General features: G+C 47.1%; 1 long non-coding RNA gene across 1 annotated transcript; it reads left to right on the forward strand.

Annotated features, from left to right (window-relative positions):
• The first annotated feature begins 21,094 nt into the window (after positions 1–21,094).
• Positions 21,095–23,146, forward strand: LOC103887197. The gene is made up of 2 exons (XR_651190.3): positions 21,095–22,498; positions 22,793–23,146. It is a non-coding gene; the product is annotated as an uncharacterized LOC103887197 (long non-coding RNA).
• Positions 23,147–24,785: the final 1,639 nt, after the last annotated feature.

Here is a 24,785-nt window from a genome sequence, read left to right on the forward strand (position 1 = left end):
CATGGCATGGGGGACCCCCAGTTCCTAGATGCAGCCTTCAGCACCATGGGGACCCCTGTGTGTTAGCCACAGGCCACGGCACCACCCACACCCACCCATGCCCTCTCATGCCTTCCTTGGCACCCCGGCATTCCCATTGGCCAGATCACTGAGGTTTGGCCATTTTTGAGCCACAAAAATGACAATTTCATAAGGTTGTACCTAAAACATCCTAAATATTTAACTGCGGAAATCACTTTTCCAGTTCCCAAAGATATACTGAGCTCCCAACAGTCAGGGCTGTGTCTTCCTTTTGCTCACTCAACCAGCGCCTGGCTGAATTGGATCAAGTGGCTTGGAACGTCAAGAATGTCGCCACCTCCTGCCTACTAAGAATCAGGGGTTCGGGCCCTCCCAGGTCCATGGACGACCTTGGGCACCCCTTGCCCTCCCTGGGGAGAGCTTCCTCTCAGGTCACAGCAAGAGGATACAGGGAGAGGAGGAAGGAGAGGAGAAGAGAGGAGCAGAAAAGAGAAGAGAGGAAAGGACAGGAGAAAGAAGGGGAGGAGAGGAGAGAAGAGGGCAGAAGAGGAGAAGAGAGGAGAGACATCTGGTCATTACAGCATCTCAGCCTTCTCTACCGCAACATCTGAGTCAGCCATCTAGGGTGTTCAGTCCAGAAGAGCTCTCTGATGACGCCATTCCAGCCAGCACCATGTGGAACAGAAGGACCCAGCCACGCTTGATCCACACACATCATTAAAACACATTGTTCTTTCATGTCACTAAATTTTGGGGGGTTGGTTGTAGTAACATATAACCATGTTACATGTTGGCAGGAGGGCACAGGCATGGCAGTGTCCCCCTGCTGCCCAGGAGTCCCCTGACATCTGACCCTGCGGGCTAACACTCCCCTCCCTCCTCTCCCAGTCCCCCTCCAGCTGCTCGGACAGAGGGGCTTTCCTGGCGCCTGCTCACGAGGACCTCATTGCTGAGCCCCCACTCCATGTGCACCTTCTAGAACGACAGCAGCACCTTGGGAAAGCTTGGCCTTCCAGACGCAGGGGCGCAGGTGTCGTGGAAGTCCACAGGGCACGGGGATGGTTCGGGTTTAGAAAGCTCTGCATCCTGGCTTCTCTGCTTCTCTTTGTGTTATTTGTCCTCTTGGAAACAATATGCTTCTCAGGAAGAACAGACACCTGCTCGCTGGGAGCTGCTCCACGTGCTACTCACAGATAGGGCTGGTAATTGATGCTGCCGTCCCCCCATCCCAGCCTGGCCCGGACCTGTGCTCCACCAGGCCCTCCAACCCTGCCTCCAGCAACCCTGGAATAGACATCGAAGCAGATGGCAGGAGAGAGAGTGGAGCAGCCAGCAAGAGCCTGGCTTGGCCCGAATCCATCTGTCCTGCTTCAAGCATCTTGCCCGCTGGCCACACATTCATAGTTTCAGCCACATCAGCATTTTGCAAAATGCCAGCTCCAAGCGGGGGACCCTCGAGGGCTGTCGTGGCTGCCAACTGTTGGATTTTGACACATTTCGGCCAGTGTGGGCACACCGGAGCTTCGTCCGCATTCAGAGGATACAGGAAAAGTCAGCTGCCCCATGCTGCTTCTCAGAGTCACTCAAGTTAGGACGGGCTCAGGGGCCCTGTCCTCCTGCCCGCCCTGCTTGGCCAGCTCTGCTCCCACATCCAGCCTCTCCAATGCTGGAGTTCTTCCAGGGGCACGGACCACCGCTCAAACAGCACCCCTTTCTTGTGTACCCCAGCGTTGCAAAGTCCTTCTTCCACTAAGCCAACATTCTGCTGGACAGCATCCAACTCAGGACAGATCCACTTTTCCTGCCACACCCCTTCTGATAAAATGGGAAAGATGGTGTGGCTGGTTCAGAGGGAGCCTGGAACCTGAAAGTGGCTGGGAAAGGCTTGGCCGAGGAGGGAAGCAGCGGCCGAGCCTCACACAGGAGCCTGCCCAGGTCATGGAGCCAACTGCACTCCCCAACTGTGTGGGTCAGGACCCTGTCTGCTGTAAGTGGTGGCAGGAATCAAAACAGGTGTTACACACACACACACACACACACACACACACGAAACAAAGACAGAGGAGAGGGAGGAGAAGGAGAAAAGAGAAGAGAAGGAAAGGAATGCTTCGGCTCAGAAGACGGCTGAAAGTAAAGGGCACCTCTACTCAAGGCACAGACGGGCCGAAGCCTGGCCTCCTCTCTCTCTGACTTCCTTCTCCTCCATGTTAGCACCATTTCTAACATGGGGTTCATGTGTGGAAAAGCAATCACCACCAAGCAGCTTTACACATATCCTCAAGTTCAATCTCAATAAAAAAATAAGTGGAAGCCTCTCGCCTTAGAAGTTGGAGCCCTGGGCCTAACTCACAGGCGAGGGCAAATGTGTGCACATCCCAGAAGCAGCGACAGCATTGAAGTTGGGAGTTGGTTTAGTCCTGGCGCAAATGGCCACCCGTGGTGCCCATGCTGGCTGTGGTGGGGAAAACTGGTAGATTCCAACCCCCAGGGTCTCTGGGCACAAGGAAAGGGGCACGCGGCAAGGTGCAGATGACCTAGCCCAGTCTAAGTCTCTGCTCAGAGCCCAAAGCCAGGCGAGGTTGGGGAGGCAGAATGGTAACAACCGATGCCTCCAAGGCTCTCCTCTGCAATGCATCAGCTGTCACCAGCCAGGTTGGGTGTCATGTTGCATTTCAAACCAGAAACTCTTAAATGTGCATTGAACTGACAGCGGTGTGTGTGGTGCATTGTGTACGCCCGACTCCTGGCTCCTCCAGTGCTCTGCTGAAGGCACCCTGGGAAGTTCCAGGGCTGAGCAGCGGTAGGCGGGGGCGAAGCTTCATTCATGTTAGCTTCATTCTGTTAGCTTCATTCATGGTTACGGGGTCACCTGCTGAGGACACCCAAGCGGTCATGTAGATGACGACAGCACTGCCATTCACGGGGCCTGGCTCAGGCAGATCCTGTGGTGTGAGGAGACCCTACTGTCAGGCAAGTCCAACAGGGAGTCTAGCTGGTGGTGACCCTTGAAATCTGGTGGGCAGAGGCCTGGAGACACACATTGACCCATTCCCAGTGAGTGCCAGGGCTGTGCGGGCAGGAGACATACAGGTCTCCCCAGACAGGCAGGCTGGGGTCCAGAACTGCCCAGGTCCCCACAGGGTGTGGTGAGGAAACCGAGGCAGAAGCTCCTCGGTGGACCAGCCAAGCAGAGCTCAGGGATGCACGGACAGGGTGGGTGAGATGTGGAGACGTCTCTCAACTCTGCCACCTGCGGCCCCTTCCCTACTGCCCTCCCGGGTGTAGGCTGGGCCCAGGGAGGAGCCCCTGCTGGCCCTGATTCTCCCACATGGAGCTGGGAGAAGGGGCATGGGGCCCAGAGAACCTCAGGGAGGCCGTGGACAGAACAAAGAACCATCTCACCAAAACCACCTCAGGGGGCAAAACCGCTCGGAAATCCCTTAGGCCCCTGAGTCAGTCCCGGCTCTGGCGATATTCATCGTTGAGGCTCGGTCCCTCTGCCTGCGGGCACCGCTGGCACAGCCCTTCCGAGCACTCCACAGCCTCTGTCCCACAGCTGTGCCTCCAGGGGTGCGTGGCCAGCGGGCCTCAGTTCTTTCCACCCCAAATAATGCTGCAGCTCACATCCTCAAAGATGTCTCACTGCGCCTCTGGGCGGGGGCCTCTGTGGGCTGCCCCAGAACTGTGTGGCCGGCTCTCGGCAGGGCGGCTCTGCCGTGTCACTGAGACTGTCCACGTTGTCCTGCAGGCCCTCCCTCTCAGGCCTTCTCAGCTCCACAGGGTCACGTAGATGACCAGCCCTCAGAAGCGTCTGTGGGTACCCACCTGTCTGATCTTGTCACTCTGACAGCATCTCAGGGTGGCAGTGAGGTCTTTCTGCCTCAGTGGTGCTGAGCATCTGCCTGGAACCTGGGCGGCCGTGGCCGCGGACCCTCCTCTCTGCGGCTCTCCTCTCCCTGTCAGTGCTGGTTTCCTGCTGAGGTTCTCACCTGCCTTCCCACTGCGGACCCTTCAGGAGCCAGCTCTGTGCAGATCGCTCCGCCTCCCTGGCCCGTGGGCCTCTGGAGTCCTCCACTAAGGGACAACGTTCACGGTGAGGTGACATAACCGGCAGTGACTTCCCTCCTCCTGGCTTCTGCTGACGATTGATCAGAGTGACCTCCAGCCCCAAGGTCACAAAGACAGTCTCCTGCATTATCAAAATTAACTTTATCATGTTAACCTTTCCCCGTTATGTGCTAAATCCATCCAGAGTTAATTGCGTTAATATGGTGTGAAGGGGAAAACCAATTTTATTTATCCATAAGCTGCCAAAATTTCTCAACACGATTTAATAAATAATCCACGCTTTCCCCAAATATCTGTTACCATTTATCCGATTCTCACAGACGCAGGGGTCTCTTTCTCCACACGCGTCCTCTCACATCCTGTGTTTTTTGACAGCTCCACACCCGCAATTCCTGTGGCTTTGTCGTCTGTTTTAAAGTCTACTAAATGAGCTTCCCCCAACAACCGAATTTTTACTCTTTTTTTCAGAATGTGCTAACCTATTTTAGGGTTTATTTTTCTATACATAATTTCTAATCTGTTTTTCAAGTTCCAAAAATTCTATTGAGAGTTTAATCAGATAGTGCATTGAATCCATAAGTTAATTTAGAAGAAATTGGCATCTTTACAATGCTCGTTATCTCCTTCTTGAACATGGCTGCACTCGTCTGCAGTTGAGTAATAACTGTCCATAACCAGCCTCTGCAAAGCCCAGCGGTTACCAAGGGACAGTTAGCACCATGCTGAGGTGTTCAGGTTGGGCTGGCCGGGCTGCAAGATGGATTCAGGATGCCTTCTCTCTGCCCAGTGGACCAGCCTGGGGCAGGCTCTATTCATTTCTCTCCTATTAGGAGCAGAAGAAGAAAGCAAGAGGAAAATGCATGGCTTCTGAGGGCCTCAGGTCAAAATTGCAAACGGTCACTTCTGCCCACGTTCCTTTTGCCAAAGGCAGTCAAATGACTGAGCTCAGCATCAGCTGAGGCAGGGAAGTAACTGGACGACAATACTGGGGGCATCCCCAATGCCTGTGGCAGAGGGCAGAAGGTCTAACCCCATTGTCTAACTCAAACAGCACCCCTTTCCTGTGTAATCCAGCTTTGCAAAGTCCTTCTTCCAGTGAGCCAACATTCTGCTGGACAGCGTCCAACTCAGGACAGAGCCCATTGCACGGGAGTGGAGACCTGGAAGCCATCAGCTGCTCTCCCACGAGGGCCAGTCCACTGGATTCAGGTGCTTTGTGCTTCTGCGGTTGCAAAGGGCATTTCTGCGAAGCTGGTGGTGGCTTTCCTCAGACTGACTCCAGCACAGCTCACCTGCTGCACAAGTACTTGTGGGGGAACAGCGGCGCCCCCGGCTCCTGAGAGATGATCCTTAGAAGCCACTTCCACCTCATGAAGTAGAGGGAAGCCGGGACTCCACCTCCCTCCCTCGGCACAGGGCTCTATTTTTAGGAACACGGTATGAACAGATTAGGGTGGAGTTTGCACCCGGGAAACAGCTTAGTCATGGAGTCAGCTGACATCAGCGCAGGGGCGGGCTCGGCCGCTGATTTGCTGTGTGGCCCGGGGCACGTCCCACGTACAATCTCTGGGCCTCCAGCTCTCCCGCGTGTACACTGAGGGGGTTGGACCCAATGACTTCCAAAGGCCCTTCCCAAATCTGTGACATGTCATGAGTCTATAATTTATGAGTGCCTCTGAAGAGGAGTCCCAGCATGGCAAGGGTGAGAAAACCTGCCGTGGTGAGCAGAGGTGAGCAGCGACTGGGGGCTTGGATACAGTTTCAGGAAGGGGCATGTGCATGTGTGTGTGCATGTGCGTGTGTGTGCGCATGTGTGTGTGTGTATGCACGTGCATATGTGTGTGCATGTGTGTGTGCATGTGCGTGTGCATGTATGTGCGTGTGTGCATGAGTGTGTGCGTGTGCATGTCTGTGCGTGTGTGTGCGTGAGTGCATATGTGTGTATGTGTGTGCGCGTGTGCATGTGCATGTGTGTGCGTGTGTATGCACGTGTATGTGCATGTGTGTGCATGTGCGTGTGTGCGCGTGCGTGTGTGTGTATGCACGTGCATATGTGTGTGCATGTGTGTGTGCATGTGCGTGTGCATGTATGTGCGTGTGTGCATGAGTGTGTGTGTGTGCATGTGCATGTGTGTGCGTGCGTGTGTGTGTGCTTGTGTGTGTTGGGGAGCAGGGATGCTCACTGTGTTCATGTTTTTACAAGGAGTGATGGGCAGAGAGCGGAGGGTACTGTGAGCTGGAAGACAGCAGACCTGGGAGCCAATGTCTGGAAGACACGGATGCCGACTTCAGCTCAATCAAGAGAGAGACCCTTTTCTCCCAAGCAGAGCTTTTCAGTAATGACATGGGCTCCCTTAAGGACTTCTGAGATTCCTGGCTTTAGTGGGGACAAGGCCACTGACTTTAAGCATCTCCGTGTGATAAAACACACCTCTGGGCACTTCTCCTCTTATCTCCAGCAGCTAAGGAGGGCTGGGCTGCCTTATCTATCCCTTTCTTCCCGCTCTCTAAACGCATCCTCCGATTCATGCCTGAGGGGCTCTGGTGGAGTCAGGCTGGCAGATCCTGAGCTCCGGGTGTGCAGCATCAAATCCTGCAGTAAGGCTTGCCTTGAGGCGGCTCCTGGCCTGTGCACTGCGGGGGCAGCTTGGGGAGCTCAGTGGGGAGGGGGCAAGAGGGGGAAGGAGAGGCAGAGGAGGTGGAAACCTTTGAGTAATTCAAGTGTACGGTGGACTTGGGCTTTTCTTTCTGGAAGGAGACTCAAAGGAAGACAGAGGAGTTGCGTGCTGGCAGCACCTGGAAGAAGCATGGCCAGGCACAAGGTCTCCTGCCTGGAATTTCAACTCTGGGAGGCTGAGGCAGGTGGATTGCTTGAGGCCAGGAGTTTGAGTCCAACCTGGGTAGTACGGCAAGACTCCGTCTCCACCCAAAATACAAAAATTAGCTGGGCATGGGGGCATGCGCCTATAGTCCCAGCTACTTGGGAGGCTGAGGTGGGAGGATGATCTGAGCCCAGGGAGGTTGAGACTGTGGTGAGCTGTGATCACAGCACTGCATTCCAGCCTGAAGACAGAGTGAGACCCTCTAAAAAAAAGAAAAGAAAAGGAACTAGGTGTGCTTTCCAAGAGGTCAGAGATAGAAGCTGGAGATGAGGGCGAGGGGGGAAGGGAGAAGGCCTCTCCCTGAGGCCTGTGGGCAGGGTTTTAAGTCCTCCACCCCATGGTGAGTCCCTCATCCTGGACGCCTGTGGTCCAACTCACCCAACTTAGTATCTGCCAGGCAGAGGCCACGCCTGGGCACCCCACAGTGGAGAACCCAGGTCAGTTTCCTCAGGTCAGCTTTGGGAAACCGAGGCTCTCCTTTGACTCCAATCCCAGGAGGAAGAGATCAGGAGAGAGAAGCGCCTCTGAGCCAAGGCTTCTGGGCTGGAGCTGCCGGTGGGAGGCTGGGGAGACTGCAAACCGCTTTGCTCCACGCAGCATTAGATGGCATAAAATTGGCATCCTCTGTCTGCTTTGCCTCCTCTATCTGCCTTGCATCCTCTTCCCTCACTGGAAGGAACGTGGACTCCTGAAGGGCAGTCAAGCTAGGTGGGGCTGGGACAGAGACTGTAGCGGGCGCTCAGTTCCACCCGGCTTCATTCTCCCAATGTACACAGCCGTGCTGCCACCTGCGGCCATCTGCGCTCCTTTACCTGCCCTCTTCCTGGTTGCCAGGAGGCCTCGCCCACATGCAGAAGGGGTCGGAGGTTCTGGGGATTCACACGTCCCAGGAGCAGCCCTCACCTAGTGCTGGTAATTACCCACCCCAACTCTCTCGCCCCGTAAGTGGGGTAAGGTTAGGGTGTGTGCTAGACACCCAGGACACGTCCTAGGGGCGGGCTTCTGGTGCCTTCTGGGTCACTGGCTTGGAAACTCCCCCTTGGTTGGCTGCTTCTTTCTCTGTCTCAGGTACCCACTCTCTAGTTGGCGCTTCCTGAAATCCCTCTCGAATAAACAATTTGCACCTAAAATCCTCATCTCAGGACCTGCTTCTGGGGAATGCAGATAAGACGTGAGCCTTGGGAGTGCCTTCATGCTCTGTGAAGTACATTTCTTGGGCTCCACGCAGCACCCTGCATCATGACCAGGGGCAGGGGCTTCCCTGTATGCCTGCTCCTGCTTCCAGTCATCCTCACGATGAAAGAGCAGAACAAGGGGGACGTGCCCAGGTCAGCCCTGGCTCCAGCCAGAAGGCGCCCTTGAGCCTCATTCATGGTGTGGGGAGCTCCCTTCTAGTAAGCCATGTGGGGCTAGAGGCAAACACTCTTGCTCACTAGGAATGCTCTGGCCTGAGGGTCTCCTCTGCAGGCGTGCACCTCTGGAGCACAGAGCGGTGGGCGTGCCCATCTGGGGACTGTGTGGTCTGAGGCCCCGTGTCCCATTGTTCTGCCCAGGGCGTCGTCAGCAACAGTTAGGGGTGAGTCAGCTCAGGGATGGGGTGTGGAGGGAGTCAGGGTGGTGCTCTCCTTACGTTCACCGAGTTCATGGTGGTCTCACCAAACAGCTGCCTGAATGGGAAGAGGAGAGAGTGTGAGCCCCACGACAGAGAATGTGACTTCTCCCCAGCAGTCCCTCCAGAGCTCCTCATGCACCTCTCCCAGGGGGGATGTACGGGGCCAGCGCCTTTCCCCACACTGCCTCTTCCTGGGAAGCCCTTCCCATCCTTTCCCACAAACCGCCTTCCCCACACTCTTCCACAGATGTACAACCACTGCTCAGGGCCGTCTTCTGCACCACTGCCCAGCAGTCAGGCCCTCAGAGGCCTTTCATCCGGGAGGCCTGGCTCATGGGCCTTCTTTGCATCCCCACCTCCCAGCAGAGGGCAGGCGCCCATTCGGTGCTGCTGCCCTAGATGTGTGCATGAACCAGTCTGCGGTACTGGACGGTGCTGCCCTGGGCACCTCCTCCAAACCAGGCCCTCTGCCCAAGCATAAAGCAGACCTCAAGTTCCTGACCTTAAGAAGTGGACAGACATGGGCCGGGCGCGGTGGCTCAAGCCTGTAATCCCAGCACTTTGGGAGGCCGAGACGGGCGGATCACGAGGTCAGGAGATCGAGACCATCCTGGCTAACACGGTGAAACCCCGTCTCTACTAAAAATACAAAAAAAAAACTAGCCGGGTGGGGTGGCGGGCGCCTGTAGTCCCAGCTACTCAGGAGGCTGAGGCAGGAGAATGGCATAAACCTGGGAGACAGAGCTTGCAGTGAGCTGAGATCCGGCCACTGTACTCCAGCCTGGGTGACAGAGCGAGACTCCATCTCAAAAAAAAAAAAAAAAAAAAAAAAAAGTGGACAGACATGGAGACGAGTGCTTTGGGGTGCAGAGCCGGGGAGCAGGGGGCTTTCTGGTGGATCTGGAAGAACATGGCTTAGGAGAGAAGGAAAGAACAGTGGCACGCAGGGATCAGCTTCTCCTGCTGTCTCTCTGTCTGTGCTTTACTGCAACATCTCTTTATTGCTTTTAATTTTCATGCCAAATTAAGTGCAACTCTCCTTTAAGTGATGAATAAATTGGGACTTATAGAAATTCAGGAACCTTTGCAGAGTCCCTCCGCTTAGAATGGAAATCCAATCCTAGCCAGTCTTACTTCCAAAGTATCCCCTGATGGCCATGGACAGTTCCAGAAGGATGGATTTACCATGTGATGTCAAGGGCGCTTGTGTGTTCTAGGAGCACGCCCACTCACCTTTGAAGGTGACGTGGTGTGAAAACATACTTGTTCTCAAAAGCATCTCAGAACCTCCAGCATAGACAAGACCAAAATTCAGAGTTCCAGGAAAAACAAATGCAAATTTGGCTATGACAGAGCTCAAATAACATTTATTTAAGAAATTCAAACACTGGTGTGTGGTCTACACTCCAAAGCTCTGCCAAATTATTCTTGATTTTGTCTGGACTGTGTACAGGCAGCCTGGATAAATACAACCAGAGATGATTTTGCCTGAAATAATCTAAGTATTTTTTCCAGCTTTTGGTTTCTACATAAAATTGTGTTTGCTGGACCCCCAAGAGAGGGCTCAGAACCAAATTAGGTTGTGTGAAATTAAAAATATTTTTGAAAACCCAGCCTGTAGAAGCTTATTGTCTGGTTATGGGAAAAAAAATCAATTGAATGGAACAGACACCCTCTGCTTATAGAATGTGTCTCGCCAGACCAACCCTCCCACGATTAATAGATATTAAAGCTGGAGAGCAGTCAAGAAAAACTGCTGTTTGAAGGCATTGGAAAGTAATCGAGATGGTCAAGACCTTAGGTGCCAGTGTTGCCTCCTTGAGAGGAGGGAATGCAGGAGACAAGCTAAGTGCCGTGGCCACCTTTCCTCAGGGGCATGTGTAATCCGCCATGTGGGGAAGAGTCCAACAGACAGCTGCGCCCCATGCATCTGAAAAGATCAAAGAGGAAGCCGGGGCTCTCCAGGCAGTCAGGATTTGAGAGGGCATGATCCATGAGAAAAGAGATTTCCAGAGAAGCGAGTCCACCATTCTGCACAGATTTTTCTCTTGGGAATTTGTCAAATCTCAAGGCTCATGGGGTCATAAGAGGCTTACAAATCAAGCACACAGCAGCTGCTCAGTGCTAAGTAGCCAAGGAGAGCTGGAGAGTCAAATAAGACAAAAACTTCCAAGAAGAGAAAGGGCCCTAGTGAGCACCTCCTGTTCCAGTAGAGGCCTCAGCAATGCTGTAGACCAACAGCGAAGACGAACCAGAACCAAGTCAATCTTTGCAATGCCCAACACCTGGCCTCAAAATCTCTCAGGCCATGTTTGTATCAATATCCTGTTCTACTCTAACAGCTGGGCAGGAGAAGATCAATGCTCCTCGAGGAAGACAGCCTCATCCAGACCTTCTAACGCTTTTCATGCACCATGTCAAACATTCGACACAAATGTGCCAGGCCTGCCCATAGAGAAGATAGAATGACATGAAAAATAAGACAATAGAAACAAATCTCCACAGGATCTAGATTTTGCAGCTTTTAGACAGAGATTTTAACATAAATGTAATAATTCAAGAAAATACATAATAAAATTGAGAATTTTATCCCAGAACTGGTAAGAATAACAACTCAAACATACAATAATTGAAACTAAGAATGCTCGAAGCCAGAACCCCCGTAGGAGACATAAACCATAACTCTGAACAGAGAAATATTAACAGAAGGAACCAGTATCTGATAATAAGGACCCTCCTCTCAGGGTGCAAAGAGAACAGCAAATAGCACAGCGATAAAAGCTGTGGGGTGAGCCCTGCCCCGGGGGTTGCTGTGGTACCATGGAGTGAGGAAGGTGTCTGGAAGGGGGGACCCACATCTGCAATCCAGACCTCACTGGAGAGCGCATAGCTCTGGTCCGCTGTGTAGGGGAAGTTCCCTGAGGTATCATAAGCCAGGACTGCCAAGCAGCTTAGTGCACATCAAGTTGCCTATAAAATTCTCTGGGAAGCTTTCCCAGTTCAGAAGGAAACTATCTGCAGTGTAAGCAGGGTAAGTGGGAAGGGCAATCAGAAGAACGAAGAGGGCAAATATGTAGGTAATAATGAAAAACGGTAAGATTCACACATATGGGAAAGAAGAGTGCATGAGAACGTCACAGCTTTGCCAAATGGGAAGGGGCTTATACTGGACGAACCTTCCGGCCAGAAATCATCGCAGGTGAACCCCATTTGATTGCACTTGCCAGATACTGTGATTTTCAAAACTGGAAGGTTTGTGGCAACCCTGCGCTGAGCAAGTCTGCGCCATTTTCCCAAGAGCATGGGTTCGCTTCAGGTCTCTGTGTTATTTGGGTCATTCTTAGGTTTTGGCAATTCTTGCAGTATTTCAAACATTTAAATTATGTCTTTTATGGTGATCTGTGAACAGTGATCTTTGATGTTACTGTTGCAATTGTTTAGGGGCACCATGAATTGCACCCATGAAAGACTATGACCTTGACCAATAAATGTGTGTGTCCTGACTGCTCCCCTAGTCATCTCCCCATCTCTCTCCCTTTCCTAGGGCCTCTGTGTTCCCTCAGACACAACAATATTGAAATTAGGCTAATTAATAACCTTACCATGGCCTCAAAGTGTTCAGATGAAAGGAAGAGTCACACTTCTCTCACTTCCAATCAAAAGCTAGAGATGCTTCAGCTTAGTGAGAAAGCGGGTTGAAAGCTGAGATACACCAAAAGCTGCACCTCTTGTGCCAAACAACTACGTTGTGATTGTAAAGAGAAACCTCTTGATGGAAATTAAAGGTGCGACTCCAGAAAACACACAAATGATAAGAAAGTGAAGCAAACAGCCTTCTTGCTGAGATGGAAGTTTGAGTGGTCTGGACAGAAGATCAAACCAGCCACAACATTCCCTTAAGCCAAAGCCTAGTCCAGAGCAAGGTCCTAGCTCTCTTCAATTCTATGAAAGCTGAGAGAGGTTAGGAAGCTGCAGAAGAGAAGCCTGAAGCCAGCAGAGGTTGGTTCACCAGATTTAAGGAAAGGGACTGACTCCATAACACAAAAGTGCAAGGTGAAGCAGCAAGCACTGGTGGAGAGTCTGCAGTAAGATATCCATGACACCTCGCTAAGATCGCTGAGGAAGGTGGCTACAATAACCATGAAGGTGGCTGCAGTAAAACATCCATTAGACCTAGCAAAGATCACTGAGGAAGGTGGCTACAATAAACATGAAGGTGGCTGCAATAAACAACAGATTTTCAGGGCAGATGTAACAGCCTTCTACTAGAAGAAGATGCCATCTAGGACTTTCACAGCTAGAGGGGAGAAGTCAATGCCTGGCTTCAAAGCTTCAGAGGACCAGCTGACTCCCTTGTGAGGGGCTAACGCAACTGGTGACTTTAAACTGAAGCCAACACTCATTACCCATTATGAAAATTCTAGGGCCCTTAAGAATGATGCTAAATCCACTCTGCCTGTGCTCTACACATGGAACAAAAAGGCTGAATGACAACATATCTGTTTACAGCATGGTTTACTGAATATTTTAAGCCTAACGTTAAGACTTACTGCCTAGAAAAAAAAAAAAAAAGATTACTTTCCAAATACTAATGTGACAGTTCGCCTGGTCACTCAAGAGCTCTGATGGAAGCTGGGCACGGTGGCTCACGCCTGTAATCCCGGCACTTTGGGAGGCCCAGGTGGGTGGATCACCTGAGTTCAGGAGTTCCAGACCAGCCTGATCAACATGGTGGAACCCCATCTCTACTAAAAATACAAAAATTAGCCAGGCATAGTGGCACATGCCTGTAATTGGTTCTAGCTACTCAGGAGGCTGAGGCATGAGAATTGCTTGAACCCGGGAGGTGGAGGTTGTAGTGAGATAAGATCACACCACTGCACTCCAGCCTGGGAGACAGAGTAAGACTCTGTCCAAAAAAGAAAAAAAAGAAAAAAAAAAAAAGAAAAAAGCTCTGATGGAGATGCACAAGGAGATGAATGTTGTTTTGTTGTTTTTATGCTTGTTAGCACAACATCCTTTCTGCAACCCTGGATCAAGGAGTCATTTCAGCTTTCTCCTTATTTAACAAATACATTTTATAGTACTACAGCTGCCACAGACAGATTTCTGTCATGAAGAACATTTGCCATCCATGGAAGGAGGTCAAGATGTCAACTTTAGTAGTTTGGAAGAAGTTGATTCCAACCCTTTGAGGGACTTCAGACTTCAGTGGAGGAAGGAACTGTAGATATGGTGGAAATAGCAAGTGAACTAGAATTAGAAGTGGAGTCTGAAGATGTGACTGAATTGCTGCAATCTTATGATCAAATTTGAATATATGAGGAGCTGCTTCTTATGGATGAGCAAAGAAAGTGGTTTTCTGAGATGGAACCTACCCTTGGTGAAGACGCTGTGGACATTGTCGAAATGACAACAAAGGATTTAGAATATTCCATACACTTAGTTGAGAAAGCAGCGGCTGGGTTTGAGAGGGTTGGCTCCAATTTTGAAAGAAGTTCTACCATGGGTCAATTGCTACCTCATGCTACTGGGAAATCTTTTGTGAAAGAGTAGATTGATGCAGCCAGCTTTATTATTGTCTTATTTTAAGAAACTGACACAGTTACTTCAGCGTTCAGTAACCCCCACCCTGATCTGTCAGCAGCCAACATCATCCAGGCAAGATCTTCAACCAGCAAAAATATTATGACTTCCTGAAAGCTCAGATGATCATGAGTATTTTTAGCAATCAAGTATTTTTAAATTAAAGTATGTACATTTTTTAGACATAATGCTATTGCATGCTTAGTAGACTAACGGATGGTCTAAACATAACTTTTATATGCACAGAGAAACCAAAAAAAACTGTGACTCATTTTATTGTGATATTTACTTTATCCTGGTGGTCTGGAACCAAACCTGCAATATGTCCAATCTCTGCCTGCCTGTATAAGCTCTGGGTAAGACATCAAATTAACTATTGGGAGGCACTGGAGAGTGACTAAACAGGCAGAATCTGGAGGAGAGACACAACTCCTGAGATAAGGGGTTTAATCTGGGAAAGTTTCACGTGCATCTGGCTATTCTCCTGAGGGAATCTCCCGCCTGCAGGGCCCAAGAAGATTAGAGGACAAGAAAGCAGCAGTCCTACCGGGCTGGGGAATCAGGAATCTGTGTTTAGCACTTCCAGTGGGGCTGGAAATTGAAGAAGAAAACGCTGGATTGAGGAAGTTGCATAGGATGATTCCCTGAATCTGTACACTTCCCTCAAATTCTTGGCTCATTCTGCCATGCACATGCACATGCGCATACACACGTACATGCAAATGCACGTACATATACACATACACAGGCACGTGCACACTCACATTCACATGCACACGTACACACACATACACATGCACATGCAGATACACACACACATGCACATGCAGATACACATACACACAAACATGCACATAAACATACACATGCACATACGTGCAAGTGCACACACATGTACACATGCACGTATACACATGCACACATATGCAAATGCACATACATATACACATGCACATGCACATACATATACACATACACATACACACACAAACATGCACACACATGCACATAAACATACACATGCACATACATGCAAATGCACACACAAGTACACATGCACATGCACATACACACACGCATGCAAATGCACATGCAAATACACATGCAAATATGCATACATACACATGAAAATGTACATGTAAGTACACATGCACATACACATATGTATGCACATGCAAATGCAAGTGCACATACACATACACACAAACATGCACACACACATGCACATAAACGTACACATGGAAATGCACACACATACACATGCACATACACATGCACATGCAAATACATATACACACATACAAATGCACACACACATGAAAATACACGCACATACACATACACACACATACACATAAACATGCACATGCAAATACACATGCAAATGCACACACACATACAAATACACATACACACATACATGCAAACTCACATGCACATACACATGCACATGTACATACACTTGCACATGTAGATGCACACACATGTGCACACACACATACATGCACATGCACATACATGCACATGCACTCTACAGAGCCTCACCAAAAAATAGCTGGAAGGCTGAAAGACAGCAGAGAATTCAGCAACTGCACAGTGCTGCAGAAACAGTTTAGAGCTCAAGTTTCACCATGTTAGAGGGCCTTGATGAACACTGAGGGCATTCCACCGGAACCCCAGAAGAATTCAGAACCCGCTCCTAAAGTTAGTACCGACACCCTAAGGCTGAGGGCAAAATTGAATAGATTTTTCTAACAGCAGATAAGACCTTAGGACCAAGATGATATGCCAGTAATTTAATTGCCTTCTAGAACAAAATTTAACACTCTTAGGAGAATATAACAGAATCTCAAGATTCTACAACTTATCACCCACAATGTTCATTATAAAAACAAAAATTACTAGACATGGAATGAGGCAGTAAGCTGTCATCCAAAGTCAAAGGAAAAAACAGTTCATAAAAGAAGACCCAGGCATTATATAGATGTTGGAATTAGATTAAAATGACATTAAAACACCCATAACTATGTTAAGTATTTATAGGGCAAAATACATATAATGAGTGGTAGGAAATTTTTGGAGAGCTATGGAAATTCTAAAAGTGAAGGACAAAATCCATTCAATAGAAAGGATCATTCAACTTGAAGTCAGAGCATGACAGTTTGAATAAACTGAAGCACAAAGGGAAAAAAAAAAAGACTGAAAATAAGTAAATATAGCCTTATCCACTTGTGTAGAAATATTAAGCAATGTAATATATATATATAAAAAATATGTGTATGTAATATGTATGTATAGTATATATATTATATAATATATATATCAGAAATCCTAAAAGGAGAAGACAGACTGGAAGAAAAAATATTTAAATACATATCAGCTAAAAATTTTCTAAATGTGATTAAAACATCAATCTATTATTCCAGAAAATTCAATAAAATCAAGCAAAATAAATGCAAAGAAAAGAACAGCTAGGCACATCCTAGTCAAACGGATAGAGATCCCAGTTAAAGAGAAAATCCTAAAGGCATTTGGAGGGGTAAAAAGGGACCGACAGGCAGAAGGTAAAGATAAAAGTAGCAGTTTATTTCTCATCAGAAACCCTCAGGCCAGAAGACAACGGAGTGGCATCTTAAATGTGAACCTAGAATTTTATAACCAGCAAAACACTTTCAAAATTGAGGATCAGATAGAGATATTTTCATAAAAATGAAAACTGAGAGAATTCATCACCAGGACTTTCACACTGGAACAAAAAATTCCCTTCAGCAAAAGGAAAAAGGGGATAGCACTGGAAATGTACAGATGTGGGCAGATAAGATGACTTTTTCCTGAAATTCTTGAAATGTCAGTTGACAAATAATAAGCCAAAAAGTCAACAGAATGAGAATATCACGCCTTGCAACTCTGAATGAATTAGTGTGAGCATTAAAAATCAATGGCTGTTCGCATGGCAAAAAGAGGTACAATTGAAAATTACATGCCTCCACTGTCTGGCCAAACACCAAATATCATCTTCACAAAGGGATTAAGCCTGAGCAGCATGACCCAGTCTCTGGCTCCCACTGCCAATTTGCAAAAAAATATATAAAGGACAGAGAAGCATGTTGAGAGTGCTATCAGCAACTTCCAGACTGCACGAGAGTCCACGACTCAAAGGAACCAGACTTCCCCACAGATAATGGCACAGAAAAGAAAAAAAATAGAAAGAGTTTACAGGATAAAAGAAGTTTAAAAGACATGTCAAATTTTAAAATTGGACAACACTAATTTGTCATGTCCAGGAATTCACATTTGAATGATGAAACTATTTTGTTTAAAAATATGCCATTGCCATAAAAGTCAGGATTGTGTTTACTTATGGGGTGTGGAGCAGGTGGAGGGGCCTGACTGAGGCCAGGCAGATGGACATGGTTCCCAGGGTGGGTGACAAAACCATGTTTCTTAAACTGATGGGAGTTGCCAGGGTGTTTGCTTAAGAATAATTTGTAAACCACACGCTTATCGTGTTTGATTCTCTGTATGCATTTTATTATTTTATGATGAAAGCATTTCTGAAGAAATGAACACTTCAAAGCAAAACGAATAACAATGCTATATGGGCTTCATAACATATGTTAAAATAAAATGATCGTGTATGCATGTGGTGAGGAAACCCCCAAATTGCCAAGGCTGTGGAAAAATTTCTAGGGCTCCTGCAGGGTAGGAAATATTAGGAATATTTTCTATTCCAACAATTAAACTTCAACACATCACAATTCATGGGGCGTCAGGTGTTGAAAAGGTCTTGCCTCAGTAGAAGGGAATAAATATAGCCTCCAGTAACTGTGGCTCTGAATCAGTCTAATTAAACTTGAAAGAAGAACTAAAAGGACCAAACTATTTCCAAGTATCCTCAACATATTTATAGAAATACAAAAATATCCAGCACCCGATAAGATAAAATTATAACATTTGTGGCCGGGCGCGGTGGCTCAAGCCTGTAATCCCAGCACTTTGGGAGGCCGAGACGGGTGGATCACGAGGTCAGGAGATCAAGACCATCCTGGCCGTCTCTACTAAAAAATACAAAAAACTAGGCGGGTGAGATGGCGGGCATCTGTAGTCCCAGCTATTTGGGAGGCTGAGGCAGGAGAATGGCATAAACCCAGGAGGCGGAGCTTGCAGTGAACTGAGATTCGGCCACCGCACTCCAGCCTGGGTGACAGAGTGAGACTCCGTCTCAAAAAAAAAAAAAAAAAAAAGATAACATTTGTTATACAATCAATTTACCAGGTATGCAAAGAAGCAGAAAGTTTGACCCAAGTTGATGACAAAAAAGCATTCAAGAGAGGATGGCACAGATCACAACAGTAAAAGGCAAGGACATTCAAACTGCTGTTATAACTATATTCCGTATGTGCAAAAAGAAAAAAAAAACCAGAGAAGACTGGACATACTACATCATAACATGGAAGATAGGAAAGGACCCAAACTGAACTTCTAGAAATGGACATTGCTATGTCGATTAAAGAGGGAAAAAGGACAAATAGAAGACAAACCTCAGAAGGCAGCATGAAATCAAATATTATTAATAATTATTTTAAATTTAAATGTCCTCAATACTTCAGTTAGAAGACAGGGATTTTCAAATTGGATGAAGAAAAATAAATAAAAGACCAAACTCTATGCTACCTACAGAAAGCCCCCTCTGGATATAAAGACACAAATAAAGGTAGAATGATAGAAAATGGTATATTTTGCTAACACTCACCAAAAGAAACCTGGAGTTGCTACATTAAGCTCAGACAAAATAGATTTCAGAGCAGAGAGTGTTATGAGAGCTCTTAAGATCATTTCAAAAATGACAAAGGGTCACCTCATGAGGAGGACATAACAGTCCCACATGTTTATGGATTAATAACAGAGGTTCACAATGCATGACGCAAAAACTGTTAGAAACAAAAGGAAAATGGACACATCCACAAAAATAGCAAGATGGAAACATCCATCTTTCACTAACTGATAAAATAAGGAGGGAAAGTCGATCAAGGACACAGAAGACTTGAACAACAGCATGAATTAACTTGACCTGATTGACACTTATCATTTATAAAGCACGTTTTCCTTTTCACGTACACGTGAAACATTTGCCAAGACAGACCCTATCTGGGGTCATCAAAACGAAATCTCAATACATTTGAAAGTCATGTGCTGTGGTGTAAGTGTGTCCCCTCCAAAATGCAGGTCTCACCAGTGCGATGATAATGGGAGATGATCCGGCCGTCGGCTCCTCCTGTGGGTGGGTGAAGGCTGTTCTGCCCGAGGCTTCCTCCACTTGCCCTTCCGGCTTCCTCCTGTGTGGACATGGTGTCCTTCCCCTCTGGAGGGTGCAGCCCTTGCCAGGCAACTGGACCTGCCAGCACCTTGATCTCAGACTTCCCAGCCTCCAGAACTGTGAGAAGATACATTTTTGGATTTTAAAAATTACCTGGTCCCAAGTATTTTATTGCAGCAGCACACGGTGGACTAAGGCTCATACGCAGTGTGCTCTGTAACCACAGTGGTCTGAAATGAGAAATCAGTAGCAGAAAGATTTCTGGAAAGTTCCTAAATGTTTGAAAACTAAATAATATACTTGTAAATATCCCATGCATTAAAGAAGAAATTCAAAGGGAAATTAGAAAGTGTTTCGAACTGAATGAAAACTGAAAACAGAGCATATCAGAACTTGCAAGATGTCCCTAAAACAGCAGATAGGAGGAAATTTAGAGCACGGAAGACCAATAGTAGATGAAAAGAAAGGTTTCAAATCAAAGCTCTCTCCTTTAACCTTAAAGAGCCAGTAAAAGGAAAGAAAATTAAACTGAAATTAAGCAAAAGTGAGGAAACAATAAAGATAAGAGAAGAAATCAATGGAATAGAGAACAGAAAAACAAGAAAGAAGATCAATGAAGCCAACAGCTTATTTTTTTTGAGGTCATTAAAAATTGGAAAACCTCTAACCAGACTGACCAGAGGAAAGAGAGAAGACATAAATTATAAATACCAGAAATCAGAATGATGACATCACTACAGACTATATAGATATTAAAAGGATACTGGGGAAATATGATGAACTTTATTTCAATAAATTTGACACTCTGGATAAAATTCACAAGTTAGTTAAATACACAAATAACCAAAGTTCTCTGAAAAGGAAATAGCTGTCTGGGATACCCCTTACTTATACAAAGAAACTGAGTTTGTAGTTGAAAATCCGTCCACAAGGAAAACCCTCAGAATGTTTGATGCTGTGCAGCTCTAATACGGTGGGACGAGACAGTCTCCCCAATAAATCATGTTGACCTAATCCAATAACCAGATGGGAAAAATGAATTGACCCTCATTTCACATCATTTAAAAGTAGCTTAACAACACATCAAAGCACCAGGTCAGATAGATTTCAGACCTGAAAGTGAAAGGTAGAACAATAAAGCCTCCAGGACATAATATAGGGCATGACCTTGAGGTGGTTGCTAACCATGAAGGAAAAGGTTAAAACATGGGATTTTATCAGAATTAATAATTTATGCCCATCAAAAGACTCATCTCCAGAATATAGGTTTTAAAGGAAACCCCTGTAAATCAACAGAAAAAACACAAACAATTTTTTTTTTTTTTTTTGGAGACAGAGTCTCCCCGTCACCCAGGCTGGAGTGCAATGGCGCGACCTCGGCTCATTGCAACCTCCGCCTCCGGGGATCAAGCCATTCTCCTGCCTCAGTCTTCTGAGTAGCTGGGATTACAGGTGCCCAACATCACGCCTGGATAATTTTTGTGTTTTTAGTAGAGACGGGGTTTCACCATGTTGACCAGGCTGGTCTCAAACTCCTGACCTCAAGAGATCTGCCTGCCTCGGTCTCCCAAAGTGCTGGGATTACAGGTGTGAGCCACCACACAATTCTTTTTTTTTTTTTTTTTAAGAAAAAGTTGTCAAATAGCTCATACAGGTGCTCCATAAAGATATTGAATTGGTTAATATACGAGTGTGCTGACCCTCATTAGTCATCCAGAAAATGCATATTAAAATTGCTAAACGGTATCACTACACAGAATGACTAAATCTTTAAATTGAAGGTAAGAAGTGTCTGCAAAGATGTGAAGTACCTGGCAATGCACTGGTAGGAGTGAACTGACACAGCTATACTGAAGACCCAGCCACCAGCCACCAGTGTTTCCCGACACCACGCTGCCAGCATTTATGACCTGTTAATTTCGCTCATTGATATATACCCAACATAAATGTGTTTATTTACCAAAAGGTGTGTATATGAAGGTTTATAGCAGTTCTACTCATAATAGGCAAAAAATTAGAATCAATTACATTGTCCCTCAACAGTAGAATGGAGAGATAAATCTCCATGGCCTTATACGGGGGGTAATAGAGAAATGAAAGTAACAGAGTGCTGTTCCCTGCAACCGCAGGGATGATCCACAAACACAATGTGGAGAGAAGGGAGCCAGACACACAAGGGTGCATCGTACCCGACTCCAGTCAGGCAGAACTCATCCCTGTGTCAGGGTTAGAGTAGCAGAGACCTTTGGAAGGTGGTCACAGGCAGGGAAGGCAGCCTTCCGCGGGGCCAGTGATGTTCTGTTTCCTGACCCAGTTGATGGTTAGCTGGGGGACCTCACTCAGTAAAATCTCTGTAAAATCTCATCAAGTCTGTTCCCTTATGATACATGCATTTCTCTGAATGTGTATTCTACTTAAAGTGCTAAACAGTGCTGTGAAATGATCAGCAGTGGAATTCGAACCGTGTGCTGCTGATGCCACATGAAGGCAACTGCTGCCAGGAGAGCTCTGAGTTCAGGTCTCAGCTCGGCAGTTTCCTAGCCCGAAACGGCGGGGAAGACATTTCAGCTTCCTCCACTTCCATGGCTGCGTCTTTGCGCCTCACTGCAGGAATGTTTGAGGTCTAATAGACAGCCTAATCAATGCACCTAATTCAACACCTGGTGTATGGTAAACCTGCTAAAAAAGAAAATTGTGGTGTTGGGTGTCAGTTAAGAGAGTGGGCTCTGGGGTCAGGCTTGGGTTTGAGTTCAAGCTCTGCCACAAGAAGCGGCTTCACGTTCTTTCTCTTTCTCCATCTATGAAATGAGTCTAAGGTGGCGAGAAGTAGGTGAGTTGTGACTTAGAACACGGCTTCTTCATGTTTCTAATTCTTACCATTACTATTATGATGTCATGGAGCTTAAGGAAGGGAAATTCCTGCAGGAGGGAAGCTTTGGAAGGATTCTGAGAGAAGGAGGGACTTCAGGTGGCCTTTCAAGAACAAACAAGATTCGGGGCCAAACAATGCAGGTGAACTGAGCTTTTGGGGGGGTTCCCTTTCCTGCCTCCCTCCCCATTAGCTAAATAGGGTATCTTACTGGGAAGTTCAAAGACTCACAGAGTCCAGCCCTGATGACCTCTTCCAGCTTTCCAAGGAGGAAACTGTTGCCCAAACGGGTCAGGGGCCTTTTGAGGTTCCACATGGGTCTGACAGGAACCCGTCTCAGGTCACTTCCCAGCTCCTCGAGTACCCAGGCATGCCCTGAGCTCTTACTCCCAGCCTGTCCAGAAACTGTGGCATGAAGGTCCTGCTTCCTTCATCAGATGCGAACGTCCCATAGATGGACAATGTATCCTCATCACCAAGTGCACCACCCGACTACGAGGCGGCTGTGCTGCGTGGGTGTGCACACAGAGAAAAGGACAATCTCAAAGTGTTTAAGGCCTAGAGAATGCATCGTCTTAAACTGAAAGTGTTGATCCTCACCAGCCTTCCCCAGACTCCTCTTTTTCATCTAACTTTTCAGCAGCCAGTACAGGAGCTAATGGGCTTTTACCACTTTTAAACCCAACATACTAATTATAGTTCAAAGAACCACGTGCAGATTCAAGCATTTTTCCCTTACCACACTTCCTGATCTTTATGAAGAACTAATTAAAAACTTTTTTTTTTCTGTTGTTGCTTGTCTGACAGTTTTGCCAATTTGCAGGCTGACATGCAGAGCTCATTAGAAGAGAAGGCCATCAGCAGATCCCCACTGTCGGGGGCTGGGGCTCACCAGTGCAGGGGGGCGCACCTCTGAGAAATGTGACTGAGCAGAGATAAATCAGCCCCTCCAAGAAGACTCAGTCAACCTTTATGCCTGCCTGCTCTTTGCCTGGCAAAGTGCTAGGCTTTAGACAGATAAGTAGACGGATGTGGACGCTGCCCTAACAAAGCTTAGGTTCCAGTCTCGCCCCAGCCTAGCTGGGCCCCAGACTCACCCTCAGGTGTGCAGTTTTACATTCGGGCAAACGGGGGCCCTTTGGGGCGAGGGTTCTCTCATCCCTGCCTCACTGACGTCTCACTGCAGCCTCCAACCTGGTTACCACTCCCTCACTTCACGCATGAAGGACCCAAGCACAGAGAGTTCATGTGACAGTCGAAGGTTTCACGGCCACCAAGAGCAGACATAGGAATCGATTCTATGCCCAAATGCGGACCAAACTCTTTCTAGAATGCAGCGCAGAATAAAGTCACAGGGCAGGAAATGGGGTGGGGGGGTCTTCCTCACAGGAATCCCAGCTGTGGGTCTTTCCACTCCAAGACTCTGTCCTCTCTATTTAGGTGAGATGATAGATGCACATATTGATAGAAATAGGTACATACAGAGAGATACATGCAGATAGATACATACAGTAGATACATGCAGAGAGCTACACGCAGATAGATACACACAGAGAGCTACATGCAGATAGATACATGCAGAGAGATACATACAGAGAGATACATACAGAGAGATAAATGCAGAAAGATACATGCAAAGAGATACATGCAGGTAGATACATACAACGAGATACATGCAGAGAGCTATAAGCAGATAGATACATGCAAATAGATAACTGCAGAGAGATAGAGGCAGAGAGATACATGCAGAGAGATACATACAGAGATATACATGCAGAGAGTTATAAGGTAGACAAATGCAGATAGATAAATACAGAGAGATAGATGCAGAGATACATGCAGAGATACATGCAGAGAGATACATGCAGAGAGGTACATACAGAGAGATACATGCAGAGAGCTATAAGCAGATAGATACATGCAGATAGATAACTGCAGAGAAATAGATGCAGAGAGATACATGCAGATAGATACATACAGAGATACACATGCAGAGAGTTATACGGTACAGACAAATGCAGATAGATAAATACAGAGAGATAGATGCAGAGATACATGCAGAGAGATACATGCAGAGAGGTACATACAGAGAGATACATGCAGAGAGCTATAAGTAGATAGATACATACAGATAGATAAATGCAGAGAGATACATGCAGAGAGATATATCCAGAGAGATAAATCCAGAGAGATACATAGATACATGCAGATAGATACATACAGAGAGATGCAGGCAGATAGATACATGCAGATACAGATGGATACAGATAGATAATATAAGTAGATGATAGAAGTATAAACAGACAGACAGATGAATATAGATATATCCCATTACTCTAAGAGACTGATTCCAAATACAATACAAGAAGAGAAGACTGAAGAAAGTAATCCAACCCCATAGTGAGCATTTCTTCTCACATATTTGGCCCC

Source organism: Papio anubis, chromosome 8, assembly GCF_008728515.1.
Source record: "Papio anubis isolate 15944 chromosome 8, Panubis1.0, whole genome shotgun sequence".
NCBI classification, from domain to species: Eukaryota; Metazoa; Chordata; class Mammalia; order Primates; family Cercopithecidae; genus Papio; species Papio anubis.